Genomic DNA, 24,415 nt, shown 5'->3' on the forward strand with positions numbered 1-24,415 from the left:
AATAGTATACTTGTCAGATCTCTGGGAAAGGAAAGACTTTAAAACCAAGCAAGAGTTAGAGAAAATTACAAAATGTAAATTAAATGATTTTGATTATATTAAACTAAAAAGCTTTTGTACAAACAAAAACAATGTAGTCAAAATCAGGAGGGAAACAACAAATTGGAAAAAAATCTTTATAATGAAAAACTCTGACAGGGGTCTAATTACTCAAATATACAAGGAGTTAAAGCAATTGTATAAAAAATCAAGCCATTCCCCAATTGATAAATGGGCAAGAGACATGAATAGGCAATTTTCAGGTAAAGAAATCAAAATATCAATAAGCACATGAGAAAGTGTTCCAAATCTCTAATAATTAGAGAAATGCATATCAAAACAACTCTGAGGTATCACGTCACACCTAGCAGATTGGCTAAAATGAAAGAAGGGGAGAGTAATGAATGTTGGAGGGGATGTGGCAAAATTGGGACATTAATGCATTGCTGGTGGAGTTGTGAACTGATCCAGCCATTCTGGCTGGCAATTTGGAATCATGCTCAAAGGGCTATAAAAGAATGCCTGCCCTTTGATCCAGCCATACCATTTGCTGGGTTTGTACCCCAAAGAGATCATAGATAAACAGACTTGTACGAAAATATTTATAGCTGCGCTTTTTGTGGTAGCAACAAACTGGAAAAGGAGGGTATGTCCTTCAATTGGGGAATGGCTGAACAAACTGTGGTATATGCGGGTGATGGAATACTATTGTGCTAAAAGGAATAACAAACTGGAGAAGTTCCAGGCGAACTGGAGAGACCTCCGGGAACTGATGCAGAGCAAAAGGAGCAGAGCCAGAAGAACATTGTCACAGAGACTGATATACTGTGGTAAAATCGAATGTAATGGACCTCTGTACCAGCAGGAATACAATGACCCAGGACAATTCTGAGGGATTTATGGTAAAGAATGCTACCCACATTCAGAGGAAGGACTGCAGGAGAGGAAACATATAAGAAAAGCAACTGTTTGAACGCACGGGTCGGGGTGGACCTGATTGGGGATGTGGACTCGAAATTACCACACCAATGCAACCACCAACAATTTGGAAATAGGTCTTGATCAAGGACACATGACAAAATCAGTGGAAATGTGCGTCGGCCATGGGAGGGGGGAGTGCAGAGGGTGAAGGGGAAAGTAGGAGCATGAATCATGTAACCATGTTAAAAATGATTATTAATAAATGTTAAAAAAAACTATGTGCTAGAAAAAAAAAGAAAGTATTGTGAAAAGTCTTATGCTATCTTTGGCCTGGAAAGTTCTTAAACCGTTATTGCTCATTCAATAATAAAAATCTCTGAAGACAATGCTTCTACAATGATCTTAAGGTTCTGTGTTTAAAAGTCCTTTCTTAATTCTCACTTAAATATTTCTTATGAAGGAAGGTGGCTTAGAGTGTATTGGATCTCAAAGTGGATTACAAAGCAGCAGCCATCAAACTATTCTGGCATTGACTAAGAAATGGAGTAGTGGAACAATGGAATCAATTAGGTGCTTAACACATGATAGTAAATGACTATATTAACCTAGTGTTTAAAAAATCCAAAGAGCCTAATTTTTTGAAGACAAAATCACTAATTGATGAAAACTTCTGAAAGAACTGGAAAACTGTATGTCAGAGACTAGACACAGACCAATACCTCATGCTTTACATCAAGGTAAAATAAAAATGGATACATGATTTAGAAATAAAGGAGGATAACATGAACAAATTAGGGGAGTATTGAACATTTTAAATGTCATATCTATAGAGAAGGGAAGAATTTACACCCAAATAGGACAAAGGAAACATTACAAGAAGTAAAATGGATAACTTTGATTACATTACATTAATAAATGTTTTCAAAAACAAAACCAATGCAACTAAGATTAAAAGGGAAACAAAAAACCAGGGGAAATATCATATCCAGCATCTCTAACAAAGACCTCATTTTTCAAATAAATAGAAAATTTGAATCAATTTAATAAGCACATGTGTTCCCCTATTGATAAATTGTAAAAGTATTTCTTCAAATAAAGAAATTAAAACTGTACTTTGTCATATATAAAGCTCCAAATCACTATTGATTAGAGAAATGCAAATTAAAATAACTGAAATCCTACCTCACATCTATCAGACTTGCTAATATCACAAAAAGGAAAATAATAAATGTTGGAGCAGATGGGTAAAACTGGGACAATAATACATTCTTGGTGGAACTGTGAACTGATACAATCATTTTGACTGGAAATTTAGAATCATGCCCAAGGGGTCATAATTTTTTATAAATCCTTTGATCTAGCAATAATATTACTCAGTTCGTATTCCAAACAGATCTAAGGTAAGGGAAAAGGACCACTACAAAAATATTCATAGCAGTTCTTTTTGTGGTGGCAAAGAACTAGAAACTAAAGGGTTGCCCCTTAGTTGAGAAAAAGCTGTACAAGTTGTGGTATATGATTTTAATAGAATACTATTGTATCATAAGAAATGATGGACAAGATATTATAATAAAAAAACAACAACCCTGGAATTATATACAAAGTGAAGTGAGCAAAACCAGGATAGCATTGTATTTGATAAAAGAAATTATGTATGATGATAAACTGTAAATAACTATTATCAGAAAAGTAAGGGTTCAGGTCAACCACAAGGAATACCTGATGAACAAGTTTATTCACTATCCCATGCCATTCTTCATTTTATTTCCTCCATGAATATTTTTCAAGTATAAATGATATCTTTTGTTTCATAAAATGATAAATCATGGAAATGTGTATGATAATAAATGTACAACTTATGTTACCTTACTTCTTGGAAAGGGGAATGAGATGGGAGGAAGGAGATAACAAAGATTGAAACATGTCAGAAAAAAGATTATTAAAAATTTTACCAATGTAAAAAATTATGGCAAAATTTAAACATTAAAAAGGCATATTTACCCAAATAAGAAAATATACAATAATTTGCTGAAGAAAATTAATTCTTAAAAAGTAATATTGGTCAAGTGGAAAATGAAGTACAGAAGCTCACTAAAGAAACAATAAACAAAATAAAAAGAATGGAAAAAAAATGGAAGAAAATGTGAAATATCACATTGTTAAAACATGTTATCTGGAAAATAGATCCAAGAGAGATTCCTTAAGAGTTGGACTACCTGAAAGCCATAATAAAAAATATTTAAAAGCCTTATCATCTTTAATGTAATTATCAAGGAAAATTGCCCTGATAGTCTAGAACCAGAAAAAAATCAAAATTGAAAGAATCCAGTGATCACTTCTTTTGAAAAAACAATTCTATTACTTCTTTATTTTTGGAAAAATTTTCCATGGCTACATGATTCATGTTTTTACTTTCCCCTTCACCCCCTCAAACTACCCCCTCCATAGTTAATGCACATTTCCACTGGTTTTAACATGTCTCATCAACCAAGGCTTATTTACATACTATCTATAGTTGCATTGGTGTGGTCCTTTCAGGTCTACATCCTGTTGTGAGGAAGATTATTATTTAGTTGTTATGTAGGAGACTTAGCAGGAAGGGCTGGAGAATTCCACATGGAATGGGGAAGGAGGAAGTGGCTTGCACTCTCTGAGAAGGACTCCATGGAGGTTGGGAGAGGCAGTAACTGATTCCCTGGGAGACCTCAGAGATAGTGGAGTTGCACCCTGATTCCCTGGGATCCTGGAGAGTGGTGAAGGTTGGAAGCAGAGGACATCCTTCCTGCACAACAGCACTGAGTAGGGAGTGATCTGCAATCTAGTGGAGAGCTTGCAGATTCCTCTCCCTACTGGGCTGCTTTGGACCATCAGGTCCGGAGGAGTTGGTTCCTGGCATCCTGAAAACATGTCTGGACTCTACTGTGAGGATTCTGTTGTTTTTAAAAATGAGGAAGGCAGATATTAAAAGGGAGAATAGTATTTTAATAAAAGCCATGCTGATAGAGATAAGAAATTAGACCACGCGCCTGTAAGTATTCAAACTGCCGCCTCAGCCATTTTACCTTTTGTATCTTCCCACGCCCAGGTAGCTAAAGAAGAAGTTCAAAATCACTTCCCAATATTTAAAGCTGTCCCTCACCTTGAAGACGTAATCCAAAACAGGAAACCCATTGGACCACGGGAAATGTAGTTCCAAGGTCCCCCACAGCTCCACAGAAGTTTGTCAAACACTATATTGATACATATATTGAGGTTCAATCCTTCCAAATAGAACCCCAGGTGATTTTAACTAACACATTACCCCCCTGAGATTCGTTAAAAAAGATTGGTCTTTTTCAGTGGATCTTAAACCAAAAGAAAAGAGGATAAAAGCTAGCCGCATTGACAAAAAACCAATTTGGGGAAGTCCCCTATTGGCATAAGAGTATATATTAAAATAAATGCATCCAACACATTCAACCCCCATAGTTCAAATCAACTGCACCCCAAATTTCAAATTTGGATCTTCATGATCCAGTGAAGGCTCTTCAGGCATCTTTTGGTGCCTCCACCAAACAGGTTCATCATCTGGATTCTGGGGAGATGGTACAATCCTTATCCTGAAATTACTCTCAAAGAATTTAAACTTTACATTATAGATTACAAAACATACTTTTTTCTTCTGAGAATTATACATTACCCCCCTGAGATTACTCTTAAAGGAGTAAAAATTAACTTGCATTATAGATTATAATTCAGACATTATGATTATAAAAAAAAAACTTAACACACACACCCCTGAGTAAAAATTTAAATAACACATTACTCCCCTGGAAAGGTCAGCCAAGGATGTATGGCTCAGTGAGTCACGGGGGTGCATGAAATCAATTAGCAAAAGAAATAATAAAAAACAAAAACAAAAAGGAGAAAATTCAAAAAAAAAAGGAGAAAAAATTAACTTGTGAATGAAATGTAAAATGTGCAAAAAAAGGTAAGGAAAATAAACTTATAACAGGCCTTTGAATTAAAGCCCAATTAAAGTGATTTAAGCAATTTGCAATTACCCATTCAGGGCCAGGACTACAGAAAAATTACCATTTTTTCTCTATATAGAGAGGAACAAGGGAAATGCCTTTCTTTGATCTGATTTTTTCCTGCACCTTCCCAGAGAATGAGCCATAAAATGATAGCCAATCTTAGGTGCTTCACTAGGAATTTAAGTTGAGGGGGACTGAGCCTCTAAGCGTTAGAAAAGCTGACTCCAAAACTCAAACTTCAGTTTCAAACCCTTCAAGTATTGGCATAGAACTCCTGCAATTCATGCAGATTCTCAGTCAAATCTCTGTGACCATGTGGCTCGGCACTTCTGGAATCAGACAGAGAGGCATTAAATCACAGTCCCATAGTATATCAGTCTCTGTGTACAACGTTCTTCTGGCTCTGCTCCTTTCACTCTGCATCAATTCCTGGAGGTCTTTCCAGTTCACATGGAATTCCTCCAGTTTATTATTTCTTTGAGCACAATAGTATTCCTTCACCAACATATACCACAATTTGTTCAACCATTCTCCAATTGAAGGGCATACCCTTGCTTTCCAGTTTTTTGCCACCACAAAGAGCATAACTATAAATATTTTTGTACAAGTCTATTTATCTATGATCTCTTTGGGGTACAAACCCAGCAATGATATAGCTGGCTGGATCAAAGGGCAGGCATTCTTTTATCGCTCTTTGGGCATAATTCCAAATTGCCATCCAGAATGGTTGGATCAGTTCACAACTCCATCAGCAGTTCATTAATGTCCCAATTTTGCAAAAATAAAAAAAATGAAAAATAAAAAAGAAACAATTCTAATATTGTGGAGCCACCCTCAAAATAACTAAAGATTTAGCATTTCACATCATAAAGTATTAGAGGACTTTGAATCTGTTATTCCAGAGGGCAAAAAATTAGGATTTTAAGCATGAATCACCTACTTGGACAAACTGAGAATAATCCAGATAGGACAAGGGATATGCAATGAAATAAAGACTATCAAGCATTCCTGATACATGCATATATATACATGAGAATTACTTGGGTATAAGTGAAATTCCTTCAATATGCCCCTTGATCTCAATATATATTTGGCCCACATACTTATTTAGTCATATATATTTGCTACTTTTTCATATACATGTTTTGTGTGGCATAGCCTGTGTAAACAAACTACACATCTTCACTTAATTAATGATGACCTTCAATATTGTTCATTTGAGGACTACAAAATTCAAACAAAAAGGTAAGAGTTAGTGGGTGGAGAAAAGAGCTCATAAGGTCAGACCAGGGACCTGTTTGAGGTCTTCTGGCTAGAGCGTAAAACCTCAATCAACTCTTGTAGGTGGCAAGCTTCACTCCATCATAGTGGTCAATAGGGTAGTAAGCTAAATTACTCTCTACCTATTTCCTACCTTTCCCTCTCTTTACTACTGCTACTATGATTTAATAAAGGCACAAAGCTACTAGCAGGCTCATAATTTAATTTTAATTATTACAAAAGGAAAATGATAAATTTTTGAGGGGATGTGACAAAATTGGAACACAAATGTGTTGTTGGTAGAGTTGTAAACTGATCCGACCATTCTGGAGGGCAGTTTAAATTATACCCAAAGGACTATAAAAGAGTGCATACTTTTAAAATCAGTAATAGCACCACCAGTCTATATCCCAAAGAGATTTTTTAATGGGAAAGGACCTGTTTGTACAAAAGTATTTATTGCTGTGTTTTTTGTGGTGGCAAAGAATTGAAAATTAAAGGTAAGTACCTCAATTGGAGAATGGCTGAATAAATTGTGGTGTATGATGGTAATGGAATATTTCTGTGATAAAAGGAATGATGAGCAGGGTGATTTAAGAAAGAGCTGGAAAGACCTACATAAACTGGAGCAGAGTGAAATAAACAGAACCAGTAAAACAATTTACAAAATAACTGCAATATTGTGAAACAATAAAAAGTGATAAACTTAGCAAAACAATGATCCAGAACAATTCTGAGGGACTTGTGAAAAATAATACTATATCCAACTCAAGAAAAAGAGTTGTTAGAGTAGGAATGCAGATGGGAAAACATGACTTATTGTCTATTTGGGTATATGTTTTAGGGTTTCAGTTTTATAAGGTTATTCACTTCCAAAATGAATAATATGTAAACTTGTTTTTCATGATAATACATGTATAACATAGATTGAATTGCTTGCCAGCTTTGGGAGGAGGAAGGGAAGAAGGGAGAGAGACAATTTGGATCATATAACTTCAGAAAACTCATGGGGTAATTTGTTATTGAAATAAAATAAAGAAATTAATAAAACTTTAAAAAATAAAGTAAGGCATTTGAAGAAGGAAATAAAAAGAAGTATACATAGAGCACATGTGTGTGAGTTGAATATGATGGGATAATATCTAAAAATGAAATTAAATGATGAGAAAAAGGAATGTGCTATAAGAAGAATAAAGGGGAGAAGTAAATGGGATAACTTATCTTACATAAAAGTATAGTATACAGTATTCAGTAGAGAAGAAGATGAGGGAGATGTCAGGGTACAATTGAACCTTACTCTTGTTATGATTATTATTATGTGGAGAGATTAATTTTGGGTAGGAATATTAGTTTATTGACTATATTAGATTTTTTTGTTAGGTCAGCATTATAACTGATAAAGTGATATAGGTCTCTGTGGCTCCCTTGGGACGAGGGATGACCAAGCTGGTTCAGGCAATATTATAAAAATAAATTTAGGAACTTAGCATTCAGCCCCTCCCTTGATTATCTGAAAACATCTTTAATTGATGATAATTAAGAGGTGGTTCATCAACCTATTCACCTCTCCCCATCCCTGTAGGTAGACAGGACATGTACCCAGGAAAAGAACCATGATCCTCTTCATTTATTAATCAAATTCTATTAAAAAGGAAAACATTCCTTGGGATTCCCAAGGACAAAGAAAAATGCAAAGCAGCAGGTAACTCTGACCTCGATACCAAACTGTAATACATAGTAATTCTCATGTATATATATGCATATATATACATTCATGTATATATGTGTTTTACATATGTATATTTTGTGTACATGTGTATGTGTATTATGTTTATATTAATATAATATATGAAAAATACATTCTCATACTCTCATCAGAAGAGGCTCAAAGAGAGAAAAATATCCAGTCTCACTTGAGTATAGAAATATATCTTAACCTACAGGAAAATAGGAGATAAATGGAATTAAGAGGGGGCTTATAGAAGAGAGGTCAGATTAGGGGAGACAGTAGTCATAACCAAAATACATTTCATGATGGAGAAGATGAGAGGAGAGAGAGAGTAGGATAAACGAGGTGGTGGGGTGGAGATAGGATGAAGAGGAAATTACAGTAATCATAACAAAAAAAATACCACTGTTCTCTAATAAAAAAACCCTCAGTTCTCAAATATATAGAGGATTGAGTTAAATTTATATAAATGGAAGTCATTCCCCCACTGATAAATTGACACAGGTTAAGAGCAGGCAGTTTTCAAACAAAGAAATCAAATATATCTTTTCTATCCAAAGTCCTATGAAAAAGATTCTAAATCACTATTGATCAGAGAAGTACAAATTGAAACAACTCCAAGGTACTAATTATACATAATTATTACATTAGATACTCTTTGACCTATCTATTAGCTTTATATCTCAAAAAATTAAGAGTTAAAAAACAAAAAGGAAAAAAACTAAATTATACAAAGATATTTATAGCAGCTTTTTTTGTGATGGCAAAGAATTGGTGATTGAGAGGATACTCATCAACTGAGAAATGACTAAGCAAGTTTTGGTATATAATTATGTGGAATATGTTTGTGCTATAAGAAATAATGCACTCAGAAAAAAAATCATGGAAAAACATATTCAAGATTAAGTGAGAAGAACCAGGAGAATAGTATAAACTATACATGTTAACATCAATATCCTACAATGATCAACTGTAAATGATTTAGCTATTTTCAGCAATACAATAAACCAAGACAATTCTGAAGAACTTAGGATGAAAAATTCTTTCTAATTCCAGAGAAAGAACTGATAGTGACTAAACACACATTGAAGTTTCTTTATAAAATTTTCTTCATGTTTCTTGGTTTTTTTAAGTGTATGTTTTCTTTCACAACATAATTAATGTGGAAATGTGTTTAGTATGATTTCACATGTATAACCTAAATCAAATTACTTGTGGTCTCAGGGAAGCAACAGGAATGGGAGAGAGGGAGAGAATCTCTTACTCAGAAAGAATGGCATAAATTGTTTATACATGTAATTGGAGAAAATAAAATATTTTAAAATGAGATTTTCTTTCCTTAATCTTTCACAGTACTTTGTGTTTATTATGCATTTAATAATTTTATTATGTTTATGTCTCTTTTGTTCTCTTTCTTACATAATAAACTCCTCATGGCTGGGTACTATGCCACATTCATGTTTGTATCACCAATAATAGGTAGTATATTTTAGGCCATTCCAATGGTTTCACTGGTGTAGGGAACTCCTAGGAAGGATACTTGTTTTATTAAAAAACAGAACACTTGAACTTGAGTATTAGGAATTTACTTTGGTGTTGGGATACTAAAGTTTTTGCCCATAGTTTAATAACCAGTGGATGTCACAGGTAGACCTTGAGCTCATTTTCCTGAGTAGGAAACATGCTCTCTGTTTAAAACTCCAAGCTACCTCTCACCTAGTACATATGTTGAATTATTTTTGAGCATGTCATCTCTTCAAGTAAAGAAAACAGTACAGATATTTTTCAAATTACAGAAACAGAAAAGTACCTTGACAGAACACAGTGAGTTAGAGGGCACTAGGAAAATCATCAGTGACATACCTTCAGTTTATCATGGCACAACTCTCCTCTCTCCCTCTCCCTTATCTCTCTTCACATGCTATCCAGGTGGTGCGTTTGTCTATGTCACTACTGCACACTTATTCTCCTAACTCAGAAGTCCTTGTGCTTAATGCTGGCCTTCTGCGGCTTGGGTTTATTGGTCATAGTATTCTAGGAATTATCAACTACTAAATAAGCTTCAGGAGAAGGGAAAAAATGGAACTGGCTTAATGTTTGCTGTTCTTTCTTTTCTTTCTGCTCTTTGCATTTGGGAAATCCATGTACTTGCTAAATTGAAACTACATTTATGTCAAATTATTCCTGTAACATAGTTGATACTTTATTGGAACTTATGGAAATCAATTGATATGGTAAAGTACCAGAGCTGCTGAAAATATCCAGAGTTCCTTGGTATTTATTATGGTCACAGGGCCTAGAGGCCTTTTGTAAATCCAGAGAAAACCTTGTTATAGGGAAGCAGATTGAGTTAACCTGAATTATTCACTTTTCAGCCCAGCCACAGGATTCTCTAAAACATCCAATATTTTGTGATAAATTCGCTGACCTTTGCAATTCCAATCAATTACTCCAAATAACTTCCTCTGTGGGTATCATAATAATAGTGATATAATGGTCCAGGCCTCTATTCTATCCCTCTCTAACCACTGCAATTTCTAAAAATGTACTCTGACCATTTTGTATTATTTATGTGGTTTTTCAGGTAATCAATCTCAATCAACATGTATTTATTAAGCATTTGCTATGTAATTGCCTCAGAGGTCAGATACTGATTTAATGGCATCCAGTGCAAAGAAGTGATCTGCCCCTTATCAGTTAATTAATCAAGCAACAAATATTTATTTTAATCAAACTACTCCTTATAAAGTACTTACTATTTTCTGAATACTTCAGCAGACATAGGGATACAAATGCAAAAGATGATGAACCCCACTTCTGATCAGCTTAAAACATAACTCTGGGAGACTAACTTTGTCCATATATGGGCATAACAAAATGTGTCCAAATGTGAAAGGGTTCAGTCCTAATGGAAATCCTTTGCTAATCATCTGACATTGGAAAAGTAATTTTGGTCTAAGTTAATTTATCTATAAAATAATAGGACTGAGTTGAATGATTTATAATAATTTATATCCAAAATTCCCTTTTTATTATTATCATCCATTATACTTATAGACATAGTGCTATTAATTCCATCATTTCCATTTGATGTTTCCTATCTTTTTGTCATTTTCCCCCATGATACCTTTGTCCATAAGGAGAATTCAGACCATAGATGATGATTTATATTTACTGTGGCAATCTATAAAAGAGAGAAATATGCACAACAACTTTCAATCCAATTAAATCCTTTACTAGTTTACAGCATAGTGTCAGAAAAGTATGTAGGCAGTATTCAATCCTGTGCAAGTCTTACATATTCAGTACCTGAGTCACTGAGTCACTGCCTTTGGTGAGAGTTCATCTGTACCTGTATAGATAGACCCTGATGAAAGCTCATACCCAGTTTTGGTAGCTGTTATTTAAAGCTTTAACGAAAAAATTTGGCACCAGGAACAAATTCAATTGGAGGGTGGTTGCTTTGAAGTAGGAGGTAGGGCTTATGTTGTAATCAAGTTGAAGGGGAGAGAGAGAGAGAGAGAGAGAGAGAGAGAGAGAGAGAGAGAGAGAGAGCGAGAGAGAGCACTAAGGATACAAATATAAGCAAAAAAAAAATTAAAAAGCCCCTACCTTCAAAGAATTTATGTTTTATTGGGGTAAGGTAATACATAAAGGAGTATGGAAAGTTTTAGAGAGGGGGAGAAGTACTCATTCGCTTATGTAGAAAAGAAAGCTCCAAAATAACTTATTTTAATATTTTAATATTTAAGAATCCTGCATTATCTCAATATTATAATGAGAAGAAAATAAATAACTGATGTTATTAGAATTAAGTCCAGGGGCAGCTGGGTAGCTCAGTGGAGTGAGAGTCAGGCCTAGAGACAGGAGCTCCTAGGTTCAAACCCGGCCTCAGCCACTTCCCAGCTGTGTGACCCTGGGCAAGTCACTTGACCCCCATTGCCCACCCTTACCAATCTTCCACCTATGAGACAATACACCGAAGTACAAGGGTTTAAAAAAAAAGAATTAAGTCCAAAGTAAAAATAAAAAGACACAGTGATATGAGGGACATTTCTAGGAGTGAATTTTAATATATAGTTTTTTTTTCTTCTCTATAGCATATACTTTCTGGTTCTCAAAAGTTTCCTAGACAATAAGTAAATTTGGAAGATAAATAACTTCCCTCTGCATACATGTGTTATGGTATTAATAGGACTATTCTATGCAGAAAAAGTTTGATCCTTTATGTATATAAACACTTTATTTTCCTTGATCCCTGAGGAATAAAAGGATTAGGTAGATACAATGAGTTGGAAGCTTTAGTCTAATAGCCATTGCTTTTTGGAGATGTCTTTCTGTCTTACCCTTTCTAAGTGCCATGGTGAATGTGGAGCAAGAGAGGGATTCTATTTTACTTTAATTTAACCAAGAATTATATAATTTTAATCTCATTATTATCATAGTGGGTTTCATTGCATTTTATTGACCATTAGTGTTTCTTTGCATTCTAATACATTGGACGGACTGAAGTTAGCAAAATGATAGTTATAACAAGAGATAGGTCCCCATGAATGGAGTCCCTCCAGACATTTTAATATTGCTACTGACTAATCATTGGGCTATAAAAATATAAGGGACCTAGAGTCATAAACCATATATAAAACTAAGCATCTGGGAATGTATGTGTGTGTGTAAATGTTTGTGAATGGGAATCATGGCTGATCATAATACAAATCAGCAAAGTATTTTTAAACTTCTACTATGTGTCTGATAATATAATATGCAGATACAAATTTAAAAAATCTTGCCCTTAAGCAGCTTATATTGTAGTCTAAAATATATTCGCATCCAATGACCAACTTTTGACCCTTTTGATAAATATGAAAACTAAAAGAAGACCATCTCTTGGTATCTTTGTGCATCATCAAAGGAAGAACAGACACACCTCACCCCTTACTAGATTATGCCATGAGTATAGTTAGATACTAAGGTTAAGAATGAATAATGTGTGGTAGGATATAAATGTCTATATACCATCAGTTTGTTATTTTTGACTCATTCCTAATATATTTCAAACTTTCAGCTCCCTACACTCTTTAATAACCTAATTATAAGAACTTTCCATCTTTCTAACATCTTCAAATTTTGCTATTTCCAGAGATAGATATTCAAACAGTTAAAATAAAGTATTCTATTAACATTAAAGTACAATGCAAATGTGCATTACCTTCTTCCTCTTCCTCTTCCTCCTACTTCTGCTCTTCTTGCTCCTCATCCTTTCCTTTATCAACATCAGGAAACTATCAAATAAAAATAACAGGAAAAATGAAAATATTAAATATTTATACTTTCAAAGTTGAAGGATATATTTTTAATCTTAATAATGAATGTTTTCAAGAAATACATTTTATAAAAATGTTTGCTTAAGTATATATTAGGAGTTGGCTGCAGTGTCAAAACCAAATTACCAATAAGTAAATAACAAACAGACAAACCCCCAAAAAGGGAGAATCTAAATCATGGCCCTAGTAAATTAGAAATATTAAAATTAAACTTGGGAAACTTTTTCTTCTAAGATGTTATTCCCACGAACTAGTTATTCATTGAAAATAAAAATAGGAAAAGACCTTGGGGACTAACCATCATGTTAGTAATTATACATTATAGGTAGAATAATGGATAGAACATTGTGCTCCTATTAGCTATTTGACTTTGGGCATGTCATATAACCTCTGATTGCTTTAATTTCTTCAAACAAAAAATGGTGATAATCTGCTTCAGTGCTGATGTAAAGCTCAAATGAGATAATATTTGTAAAAAAAGCATTTGGCACAATACCTGGTGCAGCAAAAGTTTATGTTCTGGCCTCTCCACCCTATACTGCCCTCTCTGTCCACATCACTTCCTCCCCCTCATAATTCATTTTTAAGATGAGGCAACTGAGTCTCCAAGAAGGAAACATAGTGAGGTCATGACAGAGCTTTCCATGTAAAAGAGAATAATAAACATGTATTAAGTGTTTTCTGCATGCAGATTATTTCTAGGACAATCTACATTATCTTTAAGAATCAGATTGTTGATTATTACCAAATATTAAACATAAGTGGAAGGGTTCCATAATTATAGCTTCTTTTCAAGGCATTACAAATTTAATTGTAGATTGTAGGTACTTAAAGTATTGTTTGGGAATGGGATTCAATGTTAATCCTTAATATCTAAAAACCTCTTCCTTATTTATATCATATTTTTTCTCTTGTGGCTATTTTAATGATAATAAAATAGATATCTGAAGCAAGGAGATACTAACAATATAATTTTATAGCATCCATTGTATTTGAGGAACTATTTTAAAAGCAAATGTAGTTATATTGATAATTATCTAGGCTAGTAAACTTATATTTTTGTCCCTTTATTTTACTTTATTCCCCATTATTGTTATGTAAAATATAGACTTTGAAAAGAATATCAGTAAATATACACAAAGAAGTCAATTTTGTAATCTCAAAATTATTTTAATTATCTTTAAAAGTCAACATGTTTTATGTTACATTAAATATACCTTTTATTAGGAAGATGACACCAGAAAATAAAGAGAAATTTCCAATCGTGCTCAATAATATAAAAAGTCTAATGGAAGCAAAAGTGGAACACTAAAGAGAAAAAAAGATAAATTCCACATTCATAGGTCTTACTGACTCAGAGTTTCAGTTAACAGTGTATAATTTTTAAATGGAATATGTTCCTTGTTATCTCTAGATCATTCTAAATTGGATTAGATAACATCTTTAAAATAATCAGCTTATTTTAACACAAATCTAGAAATTAAACTCTCACAAACTTTTGCTCTACAGGAATAACCAGAGGTTTGCATTATGAAGATCATCTGTCACACTGAATAGATGATAATATCTTAGCTATGTAACTGGTTTCTAAAATACATATTTCACTGAACAATGTGCAAAATTGCCCAAATATCAACCTCCACATCAGTATTTGTTAACATAATAGGAAATAAAAACATGTTAAATTTGTTAAAAAAATCCTGTTTTTATATTTATATGGTATTGTATTCAAAGGAACTGAAAATATTGCTTGTTTGTAGGGTTGTGTTTTTTTAATATTTTCTTACCATTAAAGATTTATATTGATTTTGGAGGTCAAAAATCATAATATTTAGAGTTGGATGGGAAATTTGTAATCAAATTTAATCCCCTGATATCACAAAGGAAGAAACTTGAAGGTTTTAAGTGGCTTCCCTCAAAAAAGCAGAAATTGCACACATAGTATACTGCAGAGTTGGAATTTAAACAAAAGAAGCATAATCTAGTAATGATGGAAACCTTCAATTATTTGGACATCTGCTGGAGATATTCTGCCAAAAGTAAAGCAGTTAATAATTTCTTGGCTTGTCTTAATGATAATGCCATCCTTTCATCTTTAGAGGAACTGATAAGGGGAAATACTATTCTCACCATAAGAAGAAATTGGTTGCTGTAGGAGAAATAATAGAATATTTGAGAATGGTAGGTCACTGTATCCTTCAAAGTCTGATTCAAAAGTAGAGAAATTAAAGGCAAGATATGACAAGCATTCCAAACTTATATATTGAAGACTTTAAAGGATTCTGAGAAAGGACAAGTAGGATCATGTTTAATGCTATTCAATCATTTTCTGTCATGTCTGACTCTTCATGACCTCTTTCGGGATTTTCTTGGCAGAGATACTAGAATGGTTTTACAAATAAGGAACTGAGGCAAGCATAATTAATTGACTTGCCCAGAGTAATGCATCTAATAAGTGTCTGAGGCTGGATTTAAAGTCAAGAAGATCAGTCTTCCTAACTCTAGATTCAGGACTCTATCCAGTGAATGAGCTAAATAGAATCATAAAGTCTACATTTTTATGGGAAAAAATTACACCAAGATAAATGGGAGCAGAGAAAAAGGAAAAATGATTACGATGAGAAAATAAATAGGGATCTCTTAAAATATCTTAAAAGGTCCTGGGTTCAAATTTGACCTCACACACTTCCTAACTGTGTGACCGTGAGCAAGTCACTTAACCCCCATTGACTAGCCCTTACTACTCTTCTACCTTGGAAGCAATATACAGTATTGAATCTAAGGAAGAAGGTAAGTGTTTAAAAAAAAAAAGGAATAATGCTACTATAAACATAAAACAATTTGTTAAATATACATAAAAGGTGAAAGCAAATATGGTAAAACAGAATAAATATAAAAAGTGGTATGCTTCTCTCCTATCAGTAGCACTGTTTTTCAAAATGAATTGTGCTTGATATATCATTTAAGTTAAACTATAGAAATTTGTTGTTACAATATTCTACCCTGGATTTCATCCCCCAGAAGTCCTTCAGTATTTCCTAGTATCCTTTTCCTTTCACTTACGTGCATGTTTATGTTATTCTTTATGAGTTCTGAAACTATGCCTCTTGCTCTCATTTCTCTCATAACCAGGCTGGGTTAACTAACCTTTTTACTTTAACTATTATTAATAAATTTAATTAAATATAATGGTTATTGTATATTAATTTTAATCTTTACATTTGTCCAACCAAAAAGGGATAGAATTTTCAAATATTTTTTAAGATAGATTTCCAGTAAAGTTAGTAAGTTTGTCTGGACTATGCCCACCCTCCAAGAGGGCCAAGAGCTGGGGTTGTCTCTTCTTTCGGCATGCCCGATGTTCTCCCAGCCCAGCTGCCTGCACTATTGCTGCTGCTGCAGCTGCTATTCCTGCCTCCCAACCCTGCTGTTCCCACCCACCCAGCATGCAGCCTGAGTGATACTGGACCAGCTTGCAGCCTCTCTTTGCCACAACCAGAAGTGATGAAAGAAATGGTCTTTAACACTGGCCAGAACTTCCTGGGACACTCTCTTTCACCTTGAACTGGACCCTGGAGAAGCTCTGGCTGAAGTCCTTGGACTGCTTTCTTTTGAACTACCACATTGGTAAGTGAAAAAGACTGATTCTTTCTTGGATTTTCTGAAGAGACTATCCTCAGGAGAGGCCTCCACTCTTGGGAAAGGCTTTGTGACTGAAACCCTTAGGCTGGTCCTTGGCTCAAGATTGAAGCCCCTCTGGCTGAGGACTAATTAGTCCTGCCTGTATTGAGCCAGGGACTGGAGCAAAATGCTTAGCATGTTAGGTTAGATATCTTGCCCTATCCTCTCTCTGGTTTTCTTACTTTCACTCTCTCTCCTTCTTTAAGTAAATTAGCATAAAATCATTTGGAATTGAGTAATCAATTCTTGGCAACCCCACTCTTAAATAATTTAGTCCAACATTTTATTTTTACCTCTTACACATTTCTTCCCCTTACATCAGTTTAAGCTACTTCCACCAGAACAATCTAGATTTCTTGGTGATGTAGGCCCTAAAAGGCTTTCATTAGCAGTACAGACATTTGTGTTTTTTCTAAGCTCTTCTGCCAAATTTTGAAATAATGGCAGTAATAGACTTTGTTAAAAATATCTTTGCCAAGGTTGAAAGAAATGTTATATCTGGAGAATTTGTGAAAAGTACCCATCAGTACATAAGGTTTTTTAAAATGTCATACAGCAAGTGGCTATATAGCAATTAATGTAAATCCTATATGATAGTGCGTTTGTTTGCTATTGTCATTAAGTGGGATATTGTGAATTTTGGGAATTCTGGTACTTTCTTTGAATGTGCATAATCTATTGTACTACTATTCTTTATAAAAACTGTTACATTGTGAAAGTCATTTGCACTCACACAGTGGTTCATGACCAAGTTAAAAAGGAAATGGATCTCATTTTGGGGTGAGAAACCTTTGTATTCTATCTCTTCTTGGCTGACACAGTGTGTCACTGATTCTAAGCTATATATTTTTATTTTAAAAAGATTTTTATTATTTTTTCCTTGTATTTGCAATATAGTATTTGACTCCTTTACAGTATGTATAATCAATATTAATTGTTTTTTTATTTTGCACTAATATAAGTTTAAAGTACATTTGTTCTGAGGGAATTCTGGGAAGATGGTGGTGTAGAATCAGCAAGGCCCCAGACCTCTGTAAAACCCTTCACCTCCAATCAAGGACAAAGGGTTCTGAGGGAACAGAAAACCAAATCTGTTAACACAACAGAGCTGGGGGATCTTCCAGCTGAATCCATCCTATGAGGTAATCAGGCAGAAAAAAAGAGAAAAAAAAAGCCCAAATTCTTGNGGGTAGGCAATGGGGGTCAAGTGACTTGCCCAGGGTCACACAGCTGGGAAGTGTCTGAGGCCAGATTTGAACCTAGGACCTCCCGTCTCTAGGCCTGGCTCTCAATCCACTGAGCTACCCAGCTGCCCCTGAGCTATATATTTTTGATTAAAACAATTTTTCTTATGGTTTTTCTTCCTGCACGTGAAATACAATATTTGAGTTTTAATTTTCTCTCTCTATTTTTTGAGCTTGAAACACGTTACCAGTATTAAAAACCTTTTTGTTTTGTTTTGTTTTGTTTTTTATTTTGCAGTAATATAAATTTAAAATACATTAACCCTAACATCATTGCATACCAAAAAACTTTAAATTTGTACTTAGATGAAGTAGGGAGATAGTGAGAGTGTACTCAAATGCCCTTGATGAATTCAAGGCAGCAGATTCATAGAAAGTGTTGTTGTAGATTCTTTCTCTGTTCCTATTGGTGTTATTAATGTCAAAGAGACCAACCAATTCCAGTGGGATTGCTTTATCCCCCAGAAAAAGAGCCATTGCACAGTGTCCAAGAAGCACAAAGCTAACCTGCATAGTGCCAATCAAGCACAATGTCATTAAGTTTTTCTCTTGGGTACTGATATTTCTTGAATTGAATTCCTTTAAATGCATTGACTCAGAATTTACTCCAAAGGCAGCTCTCTTTGGAGTTTCACAGACTTGAAAGTGTGCTATGTCATGATGTAATTCCCCCTGAAAAGCTAAGCTTGGTAAGAATTCCTTAGCAGTGGGATGCAGCTGAGCAGTCCCTTTGTCATTGTAGCAACTTGACTTTTCACTTTGTCTTTCAGCTTCTCTAGCTGGTGATGGAGAAGAGGTTGTGCCTGTGTCTGAGAATTTCGCATTTTCCTTCTTAATGGTCTGCAGGAACTTATCTCCCTTGTTGATAATGTCTGCCTTTATGAGATCCCCATCAGAACACCCAACTAAAATCAATGCCTTTGTTATTTTGTCCTATTGATTGATTTAAATGATCCACAGCCTTAATAAGTAATGATGTTTCTTCTCTTGTAAAATAAGAATTAACTAATGTTATTTCCTTTGAACTTGAATCAACATTTTGTGTACATGTAAATGCTTTTCTATTATCACTTCCCAAATTACTGCTTTTCTTCCCATAGATCCTCTCTTTTATTTCTATTATATCATTTTATATCTGCCACTCTTCCTCAGTCTTTCCCTTGTAACTTTGTGTTACATCTACAAGCCCATAATTCATGACTTCTTCTCCCAGTTTCTCTTTTCTACCTTTCTCTGTCTCATCATTGCCATAGCCTTTGTTTTCTACTACAACAAGTAATACTGCTTCCTCGGTTCATAAGTTAGTGCATGGTCTCTTCCCTTGGGTCACATATTCTTCCATTTTGGACAGACTAGGGAAACTATTGAAGAGAGAATAAGTATGGTCACAACATTTTGCTTTCACACTGCTGCTATATTTGGTGTTACTGCCCTTGCTATTATTGTTATTATTATATCTGGAATTGTAATAGGTATTGCTCCTACTGTTGTTATGATAGCTGTTATTATTGTTAAAATTAATCTGTGTGTTGAACCAGCAATCCTTTACAACATGTCCTAATTTGTGGCAAAGGAAACATTTTTTCACACTGTTGTTGTTGTTGTTGTTGTTGTTGTTGTTGTTGTTGTTGTAGTAGTAGTTTTAGGTTTGCCTAGGCCTACTCTGGCTCCTTTGAATTTTGTAATATTAGAGCCATGTTCTTGATTTCCTCAATTTCCCTTGCTTTCTGTGCCTCTTTAAGTTGTTTCTTTAATTCTGCATTCTCTGTATCTTTTTCTGTGGTCTTAGACTGTTTAGGCTCAGTTTTCCTAGACTGGTGAACATAGGTAGAAGTCTTCCTAAGATCTTCAATGGACGTGGTCTCCCACTGTGGGCAATGCAACATGAAGTATGACTATATGGGAGTTGCACTACCCTTTACAAATTGACACCTAATGTGTTGTATGTTGTCTTCAGTAGTCACGTCCCTAAAGGCAAGAATTGTCTCTCCAGCTTCCATGAGCCTATCCAAATAAAGGCTTGGGTGCTCTTCTTCCCATTGCCTTAATTTCTCAAATGAACCCCATGCTTTGGAGCAAAGCACATAGAGGCTCTTTGCTTCCACCAAATACTCTCTGCATCTTTTCAGATATGCCATGTTGGCATGGGAAGATAACTCTAGGTCCTGATGTTGTTCTGGCCAAGAGGTTAGGTTGGGGTTGCTCCTAGTCTCAGCTATAAACTTTGCTTTCTCACTCAGAATGTATAATTCTGACAAAAGCAACTCCACGTTTTTGAAGTTGGGATTATACAGATGAATAGCTCTTTTGTATTCCTTAATTGACTTGTGGGGATTGATGTGATATTGGGGGAACCTCCTTTTTCTCTTGGTTCTTGGCTCTTGGCATAACACTCTGTAGCTTCAGGGGCTGAGGCACTCAGTCTCTGACAGCCATGGGCTGCTTTGCTTTGATAGCTTTCCTCAAGATAAACCTTCAAGCAAGATCTACTATCAACCTTCAATTTTAACTGTTTAGGATTTAGAAGAAGATTATTTAGGGGTTTAGATAGTCAAGTCATTCAATGCACATCTCCTCCCCCCACTCCTGGGGGGAATGTGCTGCTAGCCAGCATTTAGCAGTTTCAGTTAGTTTACCTTCCCTCATCCTTCCTAAACCAATTCCCTTCTCCCTGTTCTTTGAAATCATTAAGTGTTTGTTTTGGATATTGAGCCTGTATCCAGTTAACTTGGGTCATACTCACCAGCTCTCACTTCACTAAGCCAAGTATTTCATCCAAGCTGGAGTTGAAGTTGTTTGTATCTTAAGAGCCTGTGGTCTGATCTGAAGAAGACCAAGCCTTGTTTATCCTATCCTATGGGGGTGGGGGAGGGGATAATTTATACAGAGAAAGTTATTATCTCCAGGAGTTTAGTCCCTATCCATTTACCATCTTAGCCCAGAATTTACCAAACTTGAGTAGCTTCCATAGCCTGCTCTGAGGGTATTCTGTTAACCATTTCCAACTACTTCCTGTGTGGGGGAGGAGGAGGAGAATTCTTCTTGCTTCTGCCCCTCTCATCTAGTTAAGCTTGCCTGCTTCCCCTCTGGTCTGGGACCTGGAGAAACCATTGCTATTCTGTCCTAAATCCTACAGTCTGACCCCAAATCCAACTGTGTATACTTAGATGTACACATGGGAATAAAGGGGTATATAATTGTCAATTTTCTCTCAATTATCTCTGGAAAATCATGGATAATGGAAAAGGGAAAATGTCTCAACTTTTAAAAGGCTCAGAGATTGGCAAGGTAATGGAATCCAGAATTTACAAACTTTAGATCTTGAACTTGATTCCTCACAAATTCTGGAATTTATGTATAATACCTCCACAACTTGCATTTTCATTCCCAGGTTGGGTTTCCAAAAGGAAACTACTACCTTAGCTTACAGGATTAATCCTGTGAGGGGTTACTCCTAAAACTGTTGCTCATCAGTCTCAATTATTATGGTCCTTATAAACCAAGTAGCCATTGGATACAATTAATCCATTTAGCAAAGGAATTTACTCAACTACTAATTACAAAAATATCAGTATTTTTAAAAATATACTCTTCTCATAATTATTATTTGCACAAAAATACATGTAGCTTCCGTGGGAAGAGTAAGATTAAATTTAAAGAGTAATTGCATTTTTTTCTGTTTTATTCATGCCCTACTCTAGTTCTAGGAGATTTCAATGTACTTTATTATGAATTTGTTAATTCATAAACTTACTCAGTTCTCAAGATCTATTCTACCTCTACTTTGCCTGAACTGCATGAAAAAAGAAATGATTTTGACTTATAGTTTTATTTCTAATCAGTATTCTTTACTTTAGAGTGATTATATAAGACAAGTAATTATGACCATTATGTTTCAATTGTTTATTCACACATATATATTTAAATTTAGGCAGGTAACTTAATTAACTAATATGTGTATGTAAGATATACATATATATCATATTTAGGGTTAATTCATTAAGGTTTAATAGATTCTACTTCTTTTTTTATATTAGACATTAATTGTAAGAATATTTACTTTCTCATGCTGGTCAGAAGACTTTCATCCTAAGCCCAAAGGCCTGACTCCATGGTATAAATTGTCCAATAATGTAGGTGTATAAATAATGTGGAAAATAATTCAGTTATTTTAGGTGACCCTTGCCTTGCCCATTCTGTGACCACCCACACAGATGCTTCATCTCATACTTCATCATATACAAATGCTTTATCTCATTCATCTGTCATCCAATGAGAATGTATATTTTATTCTACATCATTTGTATAATCTATATATTAAGCAATTGAAATGCAATGTACTGAAGGAAGAGGGAAGGCCAGATCATTAGATAAATATGAGGTCCTATTTATTGAAAGAGGCTAGGTCCCTTTAATAAAAATAATTTGTGGTATGAAGCTCTCGCTTAGTTATTTTTATTGCAGATTGAACACATTTTTAGTGCATAGCAATGCATAAAAATGATCACACTCTTGACATTGTCACCATGCATGTGTTCTTCTTCCAAATTCATGAACTCTGAAATTCCTTTATCTGATCATAATCTTGTCAGTTCATATTTCCCTGTTTCTCTGGCCTTCATCATCATTCTGACCTTCATTCTATATTTCAATTCTTTCCCACACCATTAACTCCACATTTGCTTTACTGTTCTCCCTTTCCTATCTCTTAATTTTTGGTGAACCAACTGAGTTCTATAATATCTCCTTTTTTCCAATTTCCTTGCCCTTTGTCTTATTGTCATTTACACTGGACAGAGACCCAATCTTGGATTACTTCCATGATTAGCCTCTTTCACTCTTTTACTCATATTCTTGTGCTGCTGAATTATATACCATAAAATCATGTAACACTGCCAGCTGAGCATATAAATGTTTGTGTTTTCAATTGGGTCCTCACTGCAATAAGGCAAATATTCAAATAACCCTTAAATGATTTACTATGCCATTCTTTACAGTAGCTACTCCAAACCTTCTCAGAGAATTTTACAGAATGCCTAAAAAAAGAAATACCAATTCACAGATTTCTTCCAAAAATAAAAATTAAAAATGAGGCTACAAACGATATTAACATAAATAGTTAAAATTCATGATTCAATTAAGGAAAAAAACTTCAAACTATCAGAAGAAAGACAGTAAAATACATATGAAAGGATATTTGAAGAATGCAGACTATCTCACACCCATAAATAAAATGAGAAAGGGTTGGAATACTATGTTCCAAAGAACGCTAGAGCTATCAGTGCAATCTAAAATGACCTAGACCACAACTCTGAGATTCATAATACCAGGAAAAATATGGAATTCAATGATTAAAAAATAGAAACATTTTTAGAAAGAAAACCAGAATTGAAGAGATTATTTGCTTATTGAACACAATAAACAAAAGTTTCAGGAGGTATGAGTAAATGCAGAAAACAACAGCAAATGAGAGACAATAGAAAGACTGATAAGAGTTGTATTTGCTTTGGGGGCTTATCTACTGGCATACACACCATTCGAACACCTGCAAATTGACTCCATCAACATGCACAAGGCAGGGAATTATAAGTTTTGTCTAGTGATAGTGAACCAGCTAACTTGGTGGTCCAAAGTTTTCAATCTAGTAAGAACACAGCAAGCTTTGTAGCAAAGATACTATTAAGAGAGATAATTCCCAGATTTGGGTTGCCACAACAGATAGATTCAGACAAAGAGTCATTTTACCATTAGAATTTTAAAACAAATATATGAGAATTTAGGAATCATGCCAAAATTCCATGTCCCATATCACACACAAAGCTCAGAATAGGTGGAGAGAATAAACCAAGAAGTAAAATCAATGGTGGGGAAGTTGTATACAGAGATTCATTTGAAATAGCCAGAAATCTTACCTCTGGTCCTATTCTATCTGTGGCTTCAGCCAAGAAGGGACTTATACATTTCTCCATATGAAATGCTTTTTGGCCATCCACCAATGCATGAAAGACTTCTAAACAACCTTATGCATCTATGCTTGGGGAGATCTAAAACTTGATGAATACATACAAAACTACAAAACAGGGTTAGAGAATTGCAAAAAATGGGGGTATTGACTCAAGGGAGTCCACTAAATTTTGCACTTAACATACAGTTGGAAGTTTTAGTTTACATCAAAAATTTTAGCAGGACTAGTGCAACACA

This window comes from Gracilinanus agilis, chromosome 3 (genome assembly GCF_016433145.1).
Source record: "Gracilinanus agilis isolate LMUSP501 chromosome 3, AgileGrace, whole genome shotgun sequence".
Taxonomy (NCBI): domain Eukaryota; kingdom Metazoa; phylum Chordata; class Mammalia; order Didelphimorphia; family Didelphidae; genus Gracilinanus; species Gracilinanus agilis.